General features: G+C 39.2%; 1 protein-coding gene across 2 annotated transcripts in view; it reads left to right on the forward strand.

Annotated features, from left to right (window-relative positions):
* Nucleotides 1-12,396, forward strand: part of DIP2B (disco interacting protein 2 homolog B) — a 222,341-nt gene that overhangs the window by 77,846 nt on the left and 132,099 nt on the right. The gene's annotated exons all lie outside the window — the stretch shown is intronic.

The following is a 12,396-nucleotide window of genomic DNA, read 5'->3' on the forward strand; positions in this document are numbered from 1 at the left end:
CAAGAGTCCGAAGCTTAACTGACTAAGCCACCCAAGCGCCCCTACCCTTAAGGAGAATCTTAACATGAGTGCTTTTATCTGCCTGCCGTGGGTGCCTCACACACACTACCTTTTTCCTCCACCCAGGCTCCATCCTCCCCTCCTTAGAGACTTTTGGGACATATTATTGTACCTGGCTTTTTAACTGCTGCTCACATTGCTCTAAAATGTATCCTTGTACAGCTCCAGATTCTTCATGAATGCCACTGCTTCATCTCTCTGGTCATCTGTAAGCGGGTAATTTTATAAAGCAGTCTGCTTTCCTTCTCTCCTTTGTCTAGCAAGAATATAAACTATCATACCTCCATTCCCTTTTTTATTCATTCTTTCAAAAGTAGTTTTGATGATGGTGATGATCCTTTATTAACATCTTTCAAAAGGTTTGTAGATTTATTACTTTGCTTTGGTACACACACACACACACACACCACTGTGGGATAGATATGCTGGATATTCATGTCCCTACTTTATAGATGAGGGCACTGATAGGTGGCTAGAAATTACTTGCTTAAAGTCATGGAGCGAGTGAAGAATGGAACCAGATCATCAACCAGATCATTTTATGCCCAAACCAATGCTGTTTACATTGTCTACCTTGTGTATTCAAAAAGTTTTTTTACTAAACAAAGATAATTCCTTTTTGCTATAGGAATTCTTAGTAAATATTTTTTACGCTAGATACAGAACATTCCAAATAATTTTTAAACTGTTCCCAGTTGTTGAACATTTTGATTTTTCACAGTTTGTCACTATAAAAGTAGCATTTGAGTGGAAAAATTTTTGTCTTTTTTTGGGGTAGATTCCTAGAAGACATATTGGGTCAAAACATATAAATATTTTAAAAGACTCTTGGTCACTGCACAATTATTTTTGCCTGAGGGGATGTTCTGATTTTATTATTTCTTCATATAACCAGATATCCATATAATATAACAGAGAAAGCCTGACAGGGTGTAATTATAGGCTTTGCTGAGGGAGATTAGAGTCACTGGTTGTTATTTATTAGTTTAACTGTTATCGTCAACACCATTTCTATAAAAATTACCTGTTTTCTGTGATGGTAGTAGGAGATTTTGAGATTATGATCTTTTGTATTGTTTTGCTCTTTTCCTGGTCATGTAATTTATGACAGCAGTTCTGTAAGGACATCCGTATTTACATTCACATTCAACTGCTTCCATTTCCTGCAGCTCAACTGAACAGGAAAAAAAATTGAAATATTGGGAACCTTTGTTTTTAATTAGTAAGCCACTTCAAATGGTTGGGAGATGGTGTCAGTTTATAGAACCAGAAAGAGCTATTTTCATGATGGTTAGTAATTAACATTTATTCACTCGGGGTAGGAGATGGGTAAATTCCAGAAACATATATGTTTGAGTTAAATGTATCTCCACCACTCTCTTTTGTACATGTGACCAGGCCAGTTAATTTAGACATCTTTTGACGTTTCAGTGGATTTCCAAAACCACCCTGTGGCCCCTGCTAGCTAGTATTTGATGAAGACAAAATATTTCTTAGAATTTACTGTTTTAATTGTTAACAGTATTAATACTAGAATAAGTTGATTGCTCTTCTCCACAGAAAAGCCATTGTAATAGTGTGCATAAATGTGGGTGTAAATAACACTTTATAAATGAGGAAAACAAATCTCCCTGTTACCAGTCCCAAACTAGATGCGCTTCCTGTGCAGGGGAGCAGCCTGATAGCAGTGTGATGATCTCTCCCTGGGAGCCACATGGAACAGGCCTCACGGAGGAGCAGGGAGGCTGGGCCCTGGGAGCCTGGCCTGGCATTAGCCGTCCACAGCTCGCCCTCCCCCCCGCCCCCCCGCCGCCGACCATAGCTCAGGAGAACATTCGCCTATCTGTTTAGATAACCATTTTAATTGATTAGATTTTAAATTGGTGGCTTGCTTTTTAAAATGTTTCTATAAAATCCAGGCATTCCAATTTATCTTGTTTAACTGCCTCAGAAAACTATTTTCCAAAGATAAGGGTTTGGGAGAAGGCTGATATTTGTTTCTTTAAAACTTAAAACATGTTTGTATTTCTCAATTCATTGATTTGTATAACCAGTTCCTCTTCCTGGAAGGTGTCTACTGGAAGGCTCTTTCCAAGATGTCTGCATGGCTAACTCCTCCTTCAGTTTTTGCTCAGATCTTACATTGTCAAATGAGTTCTGCTGGATTGCCCTATCAAATACTACAGCCTGCCTCCTCCTTCTGACTCCTCCATACCCTGAGCTTTTTCTAATTTCTTCTTTTTCTGTAGCACTTTCCACTGACACTCTTTGTTACTTATCTCCTGTTATCTTTATGGTTTATTGTCTGTCTCTTCCCTCACATGTAAGCTCTACGAGGGAATCTTTGTCTGCTCTGGCACTCCCCAAGTGCCTAGACCAGGGCCTGACTTCTAGCAGGCCATCAACATTGGCTGAATGAGAGATGAGATCAGTAACACATATGTATGTGCATGCTTCTGTATGGTTATGTGGACAGTACAAACTGTGGAACGGGCTTACCAGAGAGAGCCTTTTCATTGAAATCATGTTTGCTTTTTTATGTTTTATATAAAATATTTTATGATTTTGTATATTTGGTTTTTACCTCTTAGCCAGTTCAGTGACCACTTCTCTTGCATCTGTAGGCTGTTTTGTTGGCCTTCATAATGTTTCTATGCATTCTTACAACCTCTTGCTTCACATTTAACCTGTTTTTCTTCTAGCACTTAAATCTTACCCTGTCTCATGCCTCAGTCTCTAAAGAACCCAAATCTGTTTGCATATGTTTTTTTTTTTTAAAGATTTTATTTATGTATTTAACAGAGAGACACAGCGAGAGAGGGAACACAAGCAGGAGGAGTGGGAGAGGGAGAAGCAGGCTTCCTGACGAGCAGGGATCCCGATGTGGGGCTTGATCCCAGGACCCTGGGATCATGACCTGAGCCCAAGGCAGACGCTCAGTGACTGAGCCACCCAGGTGCCCCTGCATATGGTTTTGATTCTAGCCATCTTCACCTTTGTTCTCTGCTCAGTCCTATCCTGGTTTGTCACAGTTACTGCTCCTATTATACAATTCAGCGTTCTGATCCTGTGATCAGAGAGCAAAAATCCTCTAACTCTTGTTATTAGTCACCCAGGGCTGGATCACAAGGGAGTTCTTGGAGTTCTGGAAATCCCCCTTGTCAGCCTTGAGCAGGTTCATATATTTCCAGCTTGAAGCTCTTATATTAATTTACCGAAGTAATTCCCACTTTTGCCCCTCTTAGGAATCTGTGAGTAGGAAGAGAGGAGGCAGAAATAGAGCAGGACTTTGCACACTTGTGTATGGTAGTACTGAAGTTTATATAATTTAATACATACATGTCTCAGCAGTATAATTGGTATGTAGTTAAAATTCAATATTTAATTTAATATTTAAAATTACTGTTTTTCTCAAGCAAATAAACAAGTGATACAGGTTTAAAGGGAAAACAGACAAGGTCATGCCTTTTTATAAATTAGTGAAGAATATAGTGTCCAGAAGATACATCCAGATTGGAAAAGAGGCCTAGGCAGAATGGAGGAATTGGAAAGAGAGTATCACAGCGCAAAAAATGGATGCTTAGTTTTGTCTCTGTCTGGCGGCTGCCTAGTCTAATAAGAAGCAGGTATATTAGTTGGGAACTCAGTCTTTTTAAAAAAAGCCTCAAGTTGGTCAGTGACATTGAGCCTGGAAAGGAGAAGAGAGAGTTCTGTGTTCGTCATTTTAGCCATGAGGAAGATTATTGGCTATCTTTCCGATTTTTAAGCTAGTTGGTCCCCTCAGGTGATTAAAGCCTGGTCCCATTTTTCTGCCAGGATAGGACCCAGTGGAGGTCTTTTCTCAGGAACTGCCCAAGGATAAATCTGCAATGATAAAGCCATGGACTGGTTCCAGGCCTTGGCTTGCTGAATTAGGAGAACACTGGGGGAAATGTTGACCTTGGCACTAACCAGAGTACCAAATTCCTTTCTCTGAATTGTTTTGCATCTCATGCAAGCCCCTGATGGGTTGTACTCACTCAGATAGTAATAGTACAGTGAATACTCTGCTACATACAGAATAAACTTTTGAAAGAATTAGGTACAGATGAGTTAGGCAATATTTGTAATACAAAAAGTTTACTCCATGAATCCTTTAAATAGATTCTCTAATGCTTCTAAATAGGATTGACTGTATACATTTTTTGAGAAACAAATGTATTAAATATAACAAGGAAATCTGTTGACAGTATGCAGACATATATCCAACCTCAGCCCATTTCCATATGTACTAATATCAAGTGATAGTATACTACATACACAAAATGGCACATTAGTAGACTATTTTTATGACTGCCCTTAAAAAAAGTTACCTTTTATTGATTTATAACTTGTTTGCATTGTTGACACATGAAGTGGTCTGTATGATACCAGTTCTTTAAAAATTGTGTATCTTGCTTTATGTTCTCCTGTGTGGTCAATTTCAAAGTATTCTGTTTGTTTAAAAAGAACATATATCAGTTAGCATTCCACAAGAGAATTAAGCTGTACAGGAAATTGAGTGGCTTTTCTCACTTCTACCGAGTAGGATACATAGCTGATACAGTTTTAGATGCACAGTAGAGAAGGCATCTGTTGTATGTAATGAACAGAAAGAAATAATAACACAAACTGCTAAAAGTTCCTATACATGACATAGAAGTTTATATACACAAACCCACAATGTACTTTATTTTTTTAAATATTTTATTTATTTGAGAGAGACAGAGATAGTGAGAGAGAGCACAAGCCAGAAGAAGGGGGAGAACCAGACTCCCCGCTGAGCAGGGAGCTTGATGTGGGGCTCGATCCCAAGACCCTGGGATCATGACCTGAGCCAAAGGCAAATACTTAACTGACTGAGCCACCCAGGTGCCCCCACAATGTATTTTCCAGATGACAGTATTTTGAATAGCTGTGATTTGGCTTATTAAATTTTAGATGCAGTGTCGTTTGTTGTTTACTTTTTTTTTTTTTTTTTTAATGTCCAGCCTTTATTTTGGTTGTTTTTTAAAGATTTTATTTTTAAGTAATCTCTACACCCAACTTGGGGCTTGAACCTACAAACCCAAGATCAAGAGTTGTATACTCCACCAACTGAACCAGCCAGGTGCCCCTATTTATTTTTTAATTGAAGTATAGTTGGTGTACAATATTATATTACTTTCAGGTGTACCACATAGTGATTCAACAACTCGATACCTTATGCTGTGCTCACCACAAGTGTAGCTACCATCTGTCACCATACAGGGCTGTTATACCATGGACTATATATCCCTGTGCTATACCTTTCATCCCCCATGACTTATTCATTCCGTAACTGAAAGCCTGTATACCTCCCACACCCCTTCATCCATCTTGTCCATCCCACCTTCTCCTCTGGCAACCATCAGTTTGTTCTCTGTATTTATGGGTCTGTTTCTGCTTGTTTGTTCATTTGTTGTTGTTGTTTTTGTTTTGTTTTTTTTTTAGATTCCACATACAAGTTAAATCATATGTTATTTGTCTTTCTCTGACTTCATTTAGCATAATGCCCTCTAGGTCCATCGATGTTACTGCAAATGGCAAGGTCTCATTCTTTTTTTATGGCTGAGTAATATTCTATTGTGTGCATACATAGATATATATATCACATATATGCATACACACACATATATATATATATCACATCTTCTTTATTCATTTATCAGTGGACACTTAGATTGCTTCCATGTCTTGACTGTTATAAATAATGCTGCAGTAAACATAGGGGTGCATATATTGTTTTGAATTAGCACTTCCTATTTTTTTTAAAGCTTTATTGAGGTATCGTTCACATACCCGTTTAAGTATACAATTCAGTGTTTTTTGGTAAATTCACAGTGTTGTGCAGCCACCGATACAGTCTAATTTTAGAATATTTTCATTACCCCCAAAGAAACCCCATACCCGTTAGCAGTCACTTCCCATCCTCCCCCTATTCTGGACAGTTCACATAAATTGAATCATACAGAATATGGTCTTCTGTGAATGACTTCTTTCACTTAGAATATTGCTTTCAGGGTTCATCCATGTTGTAGCGTTTATCAGTACTTCATTCCTTTTTATGGCTAAAAAATGTTACATCGTATGGATATATCACATTTGGTTTATCCATTCATCAGCTGATGAACATTTGGGTTGTTTCTACTTTTTGGTTATAAATAATGCTGCTATAAACATGCTTGTACAAATTTTTGTGTGAATGCATGTTTTTCTCCAGAGAAGTGTTTCCGATCTTCGATATAAATATCACCCATTGCAAAAAGGTATTCAACCCACATCAGAACCCTTTCATTTGTAATTCGTTCAGAGATTTTGATGGTTGGTGATAGGGGCAGAGTGGGTGGAGAGGGAAACTAACAATTATTGAGTGTCTGCTCTGGATTAAGCACTCTGCTAGGAGCTTTACTTAACATTATCTCACTTAATCTTTGTTAACAGTCCTGTGAGATGGTGTGGCTTTCTACATTTTATAGATGGAAAAAAACAAGGATCCACAACCTTAAGAAACTTGTTAAAAGAGACAGCTGGTAAGTGATGAGCCAGGCTCAGTACTTAGATCTGTCTGACTTCTAGAGGATCACACAGATACGGAAAATCCAGGAATTTTTAAATAAAAAAAAAATTTTTTTTAAGGGATGCCTGGGTGGCTCATTCAGTTAAGTGTCTGTCTTCTGCTCAGGTAATGATCCCAGGGATTGAGTCCTGTATTGGGCTTCATGTTCAGCGGGGAGCCTGCTTCTCCCTCTGCCTGCCTCTCGCTCTCTTTCTCTGACAAATAAATAAAATCTTAAAAAAATTTTTTTAGGATAATCTCATTACCTCTTTTCATCAAATCAGTTCTTTCCAATGATTTATCTTTTTTGTTTTTTGTTTGTTTTTCTTTTAAAGTAAACTCTATGCCACTTAAAACCCTGAGAGTTGTATGCTTTACGGACTGAGCCAGCCAGGATGCTCCCCAGTGATTTATCTTTCTTCCTTTCCTTTACCTGACAGCATTTCTTTTCAACTACTGAAAAGAAGACTATTCTCTAGGACCATTAGATACATTCATTAGTTTTAAAATCTTTTAACTAAGGCGAAGGTCTTTGTTGAAACACAGTCTTTTTTTTTTCTTTTCTTTTTACTCTTTTTTTAGAGAGAGAGGGAGAGAGAGAATCTTAAGCAGCTCCATGCTAGCGTGGAGCAGATCTGAGGCTCCATCTTACAACCCTGAGATCATGACCTGAGCCGAATTCAAGAGTCAGATGCTTAACTGATTGAGCTATCCAGGTGCCCCAAGTTCAAAAACAGTCTTATGCTAAAGCATGATCAAAGGTAATCGGTAAAAACAGAGTTGTTCTGATTGATGCTTGGGAGAATTTCCTGGAATTACTTGTGGCTCTGGTACAGCAAGCTTTTAGTCTGAAAACAGAGGAAAAGCATCATTCCTCACACAGCTTGCTTATTTCCAGCCTGTAGTTCTTCAACAACTGGCAAATTAGTAATTGGAATTGTGTTCACACAAATTTTTTTCTATTTTTAACTGATAGTTTATTTAGATAACATTTTGATGGGGAACTAAGCATATCAAGTGCTTGCTGTTTTAACTTCAAGAATAAAAATAAACACAAGTACAATGCAGAGGTGCCATTTTAATTGTGCTAAAACCTTTCATGGAAACAGCATCTATCAGAAGTGTTAACACTGATACAATGTATTGATGAACCCAGTCCGACTTTTAATGTGTGTACTTAGATAATTTTATATTAGTTTAAGAGTTGCTCTGCAGTATTGTGATTTCAAATAAGTAAACCAGATTTACTTTGAAAGAATTCAGCGTAGATCAAAATCTCATGATATAAGATGGTGTGAAAAAAGATTTATCAAGGGGAGTAACACTGAAAAGTTTGTAAGGGTATATATCACTGATATAAGTTAAATTAACTTTTAAAAGTTTGAGTACCATGGCTTATGGTTGTGGTGAGGACATCAAATAGCAGCAATTATTTGCTGCCACTGACTGGAAATCATCTCATTTATTATGTATTTGTTGGATTATGGATTTGACTATATGTAACAGAGATCCCAAATAACAGGTACTTAAGATAGAGATTGGTTTCCATGTCATGTAATGGTCTGTACTAGCATGGCAACTCTGCTTCATGAGGTCGTTGGGCTTCAGGCTTTTTCTATCTTGTTCCTTCACCATCCTTGGATTTGTCTGTCAGCGCATGGTCCGAGATGGCTGATTACCAAAATCCCAGTTCAGCCATCAGGAAGGGAGAAAAGGAGAGGCCATGCTGTAACACATTTTTTCTGTCCATACCACATTGGCCAGAATTTAGTTATTTGACCGCACCTAACTATGAGGGGACTGGGGAATGTGGTCTTTATCCAGTAGTTGTTTTGCCCAGCTAAAAATTCTATTATGTAAGACAAAAGAAGAGATGATGGCGGCACTTGTCTTTTCTTTAACCCCTTGGCACACAAATTGCTTATGCTTGGCTTTTTTTTCTTTTATACTTGGCTTTTATAATGATGTTTCATCATCTTTCATGTTCTGTTAAAACATAATTACATTCTGAAAAAAATCTTCATTCTGAAAATAACTGTATTACAAAATCCCATTTCAAATAGGATAGGGAATAAGGAAATTGTATTTCAAATTCATGACAGTATTTGTAATACAAGAATTTTAATAAATTTTTTAAAAATTCTAAGTCTATAGCTATAGCACTTAAACATAATTGAACACCAGCATTTGATTATTTCTAGCATTTATTGTGGAATAATGGCTTTTCTTGTGACTACCACCACTGTCATGAGGAGTGTTTATCCTGCTTAATATTCACATTTCATATATAGATGGCATTCAGAGTTTATTTTTTTGTAATACTCTATTCGTACATGAGGTGGTATCTTGTTTGAGGGGCAAGTGTGGACAAAGAATGGTGTACTTAGTTTTTTGTTATTATTATTATTATTATTTTTTTTTTTTTTAAAGATTTTATTTATTTATTTGACAGAGAGAGACAGCGAGAGAGGGAACACAAACAGGGGGAGTGGGAGAGGGAGAAGCAGGCTTCCCGCTGAGCAGGGAGCCCGATGCGGGGCTCGATCCCAGGACCCTGAGATCATGACCTGAGCCGAAGGCAGTCGCTTAACCAACTGAGCCACCCAGGCGCCCCAGTTTTTTGTTATTATTGAGGGTATGTAGCAGTTGTGGTGTTTTTTTCCCTTTAATTCCTAATTTTGATTGTGATTAGTACATTGAGTGAAGTACAGGAAATATCTGTTCAAACTCTGAAGTATTATTCCTCGCATTGTTGTCTTTGCTATTTTAGGAAGGAATTTGTTATTGTTTTTTTTTTTTTCCCCTTCAAGTGAAACTACAGGAAAGAAGTAGATTTTTTGGTAATGATATTGGAGATTTAAATATCTCTAGGGGAACAATAGACACACACACACACTCCATACTTTATCAGCCAAACCAAAAGTTACAGCTCCTAAACATTGGTGGATAGGTGTTTTATAAAATTACAAGTTGTGTATAAGAATCCTTAAGCAGTTCATATTTCTTTCTTTTACTCTACTTTTTTACCTACTAAGGATATCAGCTCTTGGACTACTGAAATGCTATTGCAGCTTTCTACTGCAAATTATGTAGCTGCAAGATCATTTTTATTCTTTTCGCTTGTTTCTCTACCCTTGCTCAGAAAGCCTCTATTCCTGAGGATTATTAACATCAAGCATGAACTCTTTTGCTGAGGTTGCATTGAGGGGTGTGGGTTGTTTTTATTTAATCTTTAAAAATAGTGACCACCGGTTAGTTATTTTAAATTTCACCATGGTAAAAGAGGAACCAGCGGTAACATCTGGCTGTCTTTTATGAATGTTTGATCAAGGGTGGACCTTGTTGGATTTAGGAACTCCCTTTTCCTCGCCACCACTGCCTCTGATGGTTTTCTTCATTTCCCTCTTCCTCCCTCTGCCTCTTTCCCTAGTAATGAATTCCTTCGGTCACTCTTCCAACAGACCTATCCCCTGCCCCCCCCCAGCTTCCACCACCACGTCCCCCAAAGCTTCTCCCTGCACCAGTAATAATCCTTTCATTGACAGGCTCTGCTCTTCCCCCAGGCCATTATGAGGCCCAAGAAAATTTCAATTTTTAGTGTTTCTTCTCAAACATAAACTAATCTTCGGTCTTCTCTATTCTTTATCACATTTACGTGATTTTTGTCTTTAGTAGTTTTTTTGTTGTTTGTTTTGTTTTTAATGGGTCCAAAGTGAGAAAAGAAAAGCAAGTATGGGAAGTAGGAAAGGAGAACTGGCCTAGCGGGGAACCTTTATATACCCTCCAGATTTCCCTTCCCTGATTCCTTTCAGCTCTCTCCGTTTGGAATCCTGTCATTTCTTCCTGAGGGTAATGTGTTCTGCCATCCCAAGATGGATCCTGAGTGTATTTCTCCTAGAAGCTTTAAAAAGTTAAAGAAGTTAGGTTGATAGTACTGCAGATCATTTATTCAACAAATAATTGGTTATTGATCAATAAATACTTGCTAGCCTGGATCCCATCATCCTTCCTTCCTTTCATCCTCCTTTCCTCTTAAACCCCAGCTCTAAGCAGCCATCTGGCAGGGACTGCTGGGGAGAATCACAAAACTGGAAATCGGTGCCACTAAAAGTTCTGTTCTGTCTCCCTGAGCCCTCAGCAGTGCCTGGCACACTGTCCATTTCTTCAGTTAACTCCCTCTGCCATTAGAGCGGCAGATGCCATTGAGGGCTTACTCTGTGCCAGGAACTAAGAACTTTGCTTGTATTATCTTTTTAATCCCCATAACAACACATTAGGTTCTATTGTTTTTGTTTTACGGTTGAGGTAGTTGAAGCTTAGAGACGTTAACTAGCTTTTTCAGACACAACTGGCTACCAACCAACCGGCAGAGCCCAGACTGTCGCCTCTGTCAGCTTCAGAGCGTGTGCCTCCCATTCCTCTAGTGGCAGCTCAGCGTCTTTACTAAAACCCTTTCTTCCAGCTCTCTGGTCCTTCTCAGCAAAGAGCCTTAGAGAGGCAGCTTTCAGCAGTGGTTAAAGAGCTGGGACCGTGGAGCGAGACCATCTGGTTTGAAGCTGGCTCTCCCAGTGTGTGTCCTTGTGCAGGTCACAGTCTCCCTGTGCCTCACTTTGTCACCTGAAAACCGGGACCAAAAACTTGCTTCCTTTCTTAGAGAAAGAGATATTAAAGTCCTGTAATACTTCCAGTCTTTCATGCATCTTGACAAACACAGAAAATGATAATATTTGTTCAGTACAACGGGATGGAAAAGGCTGTTTGCCTACTTGAGGTGGCTGCCCCAGGGTTTCCAGCTCCTGTAAGCTCTGCCTGGCTGACCCAAGGGCTGAGGATAAACATTTCCACACCCATAAAGCACTCACAGAGGGAGGACACATACCACGTTCCCAGCATAGGTTGAGAAGCCATGGAGCTAACCCATGAGGGAGCCCATGCCCCCAGCTCTGGATCTTATTCCTTCTAATCTTTTCAGGAATTTTCATCTTTGTCAGTTACCTTGTTCCTTTGCTATATTTGATCATGTTCCTCCCCTGCTTCAAGGCCTTCAATGGCTTTCTCTCTTATATGGAGTAAAATCCCAAATCCTTCAAATGGTGTCCAGCGCCCCGCGGGATCTGGGCTCCCACTGCCTCCAGAGCCTCATCTCATCCCGCTTGCTGCATGGAACTGGCTTTCAGCTGTGCTCCCTCCCACCCAGACCCGCCCCACTCACAGTCTTCACTGGGGATATGTGAAGCATACCACTGTGGGTCCACAGCTCCCTGCCCCCAGCTCCTGTTCCATTTTCAAAATACTTAGACATCTCTGTTTTTCTTAGGTCTCAGCTTAAGTGTCACTTCCTCAGAGCAGCCTTCCGCAGCTGCCCAGACAAGGCCAGGACCGGCCTTGAACCTGCCCACAGTCGTACTGAGCACTGTGCCTGCAGCAGCCTCTGTCGGAGGTCTTTCAGCCCCCTGGACGTGACCTCTTTATAAGCCCTTAGCCCACTTGTAATTCACTCACTAATTATATGATTGCTTTTGGATGTCTCTCTGTGCTGGAAGAGACTAGACTGTAAACTTCATGACCATGATTAAGTTTCAGGACCGTGTCTGTTCTCTTCTGTCTCATACCTCTAAAGTAATGCTTTGCAGGTAAGAAGATCTTAGTATTTGTTTCAACCTCTTTCTGTCAGTGTTTCAACCTCTTTCTAATAGCTCTTTCTCTATAACATATAAATTTGTCCTTCTTTAAGAAAAAGA

The sequence above is a fragment of the Halichoerus grypus genome, chromosome 6 (genome assembly GCF_964656455.1).
Source record: "Halichoerus grypus chromosome 6, mHalGry1.hap1.1, whole genome shotgun sequence".
Taxonomy (NCBI): domain Eukaryota; kingdom Metazoa; phylum Chordata; class Mammalia; order Carnivora; family Phocidae; genus Halichoerus; species Halichoerus grypus.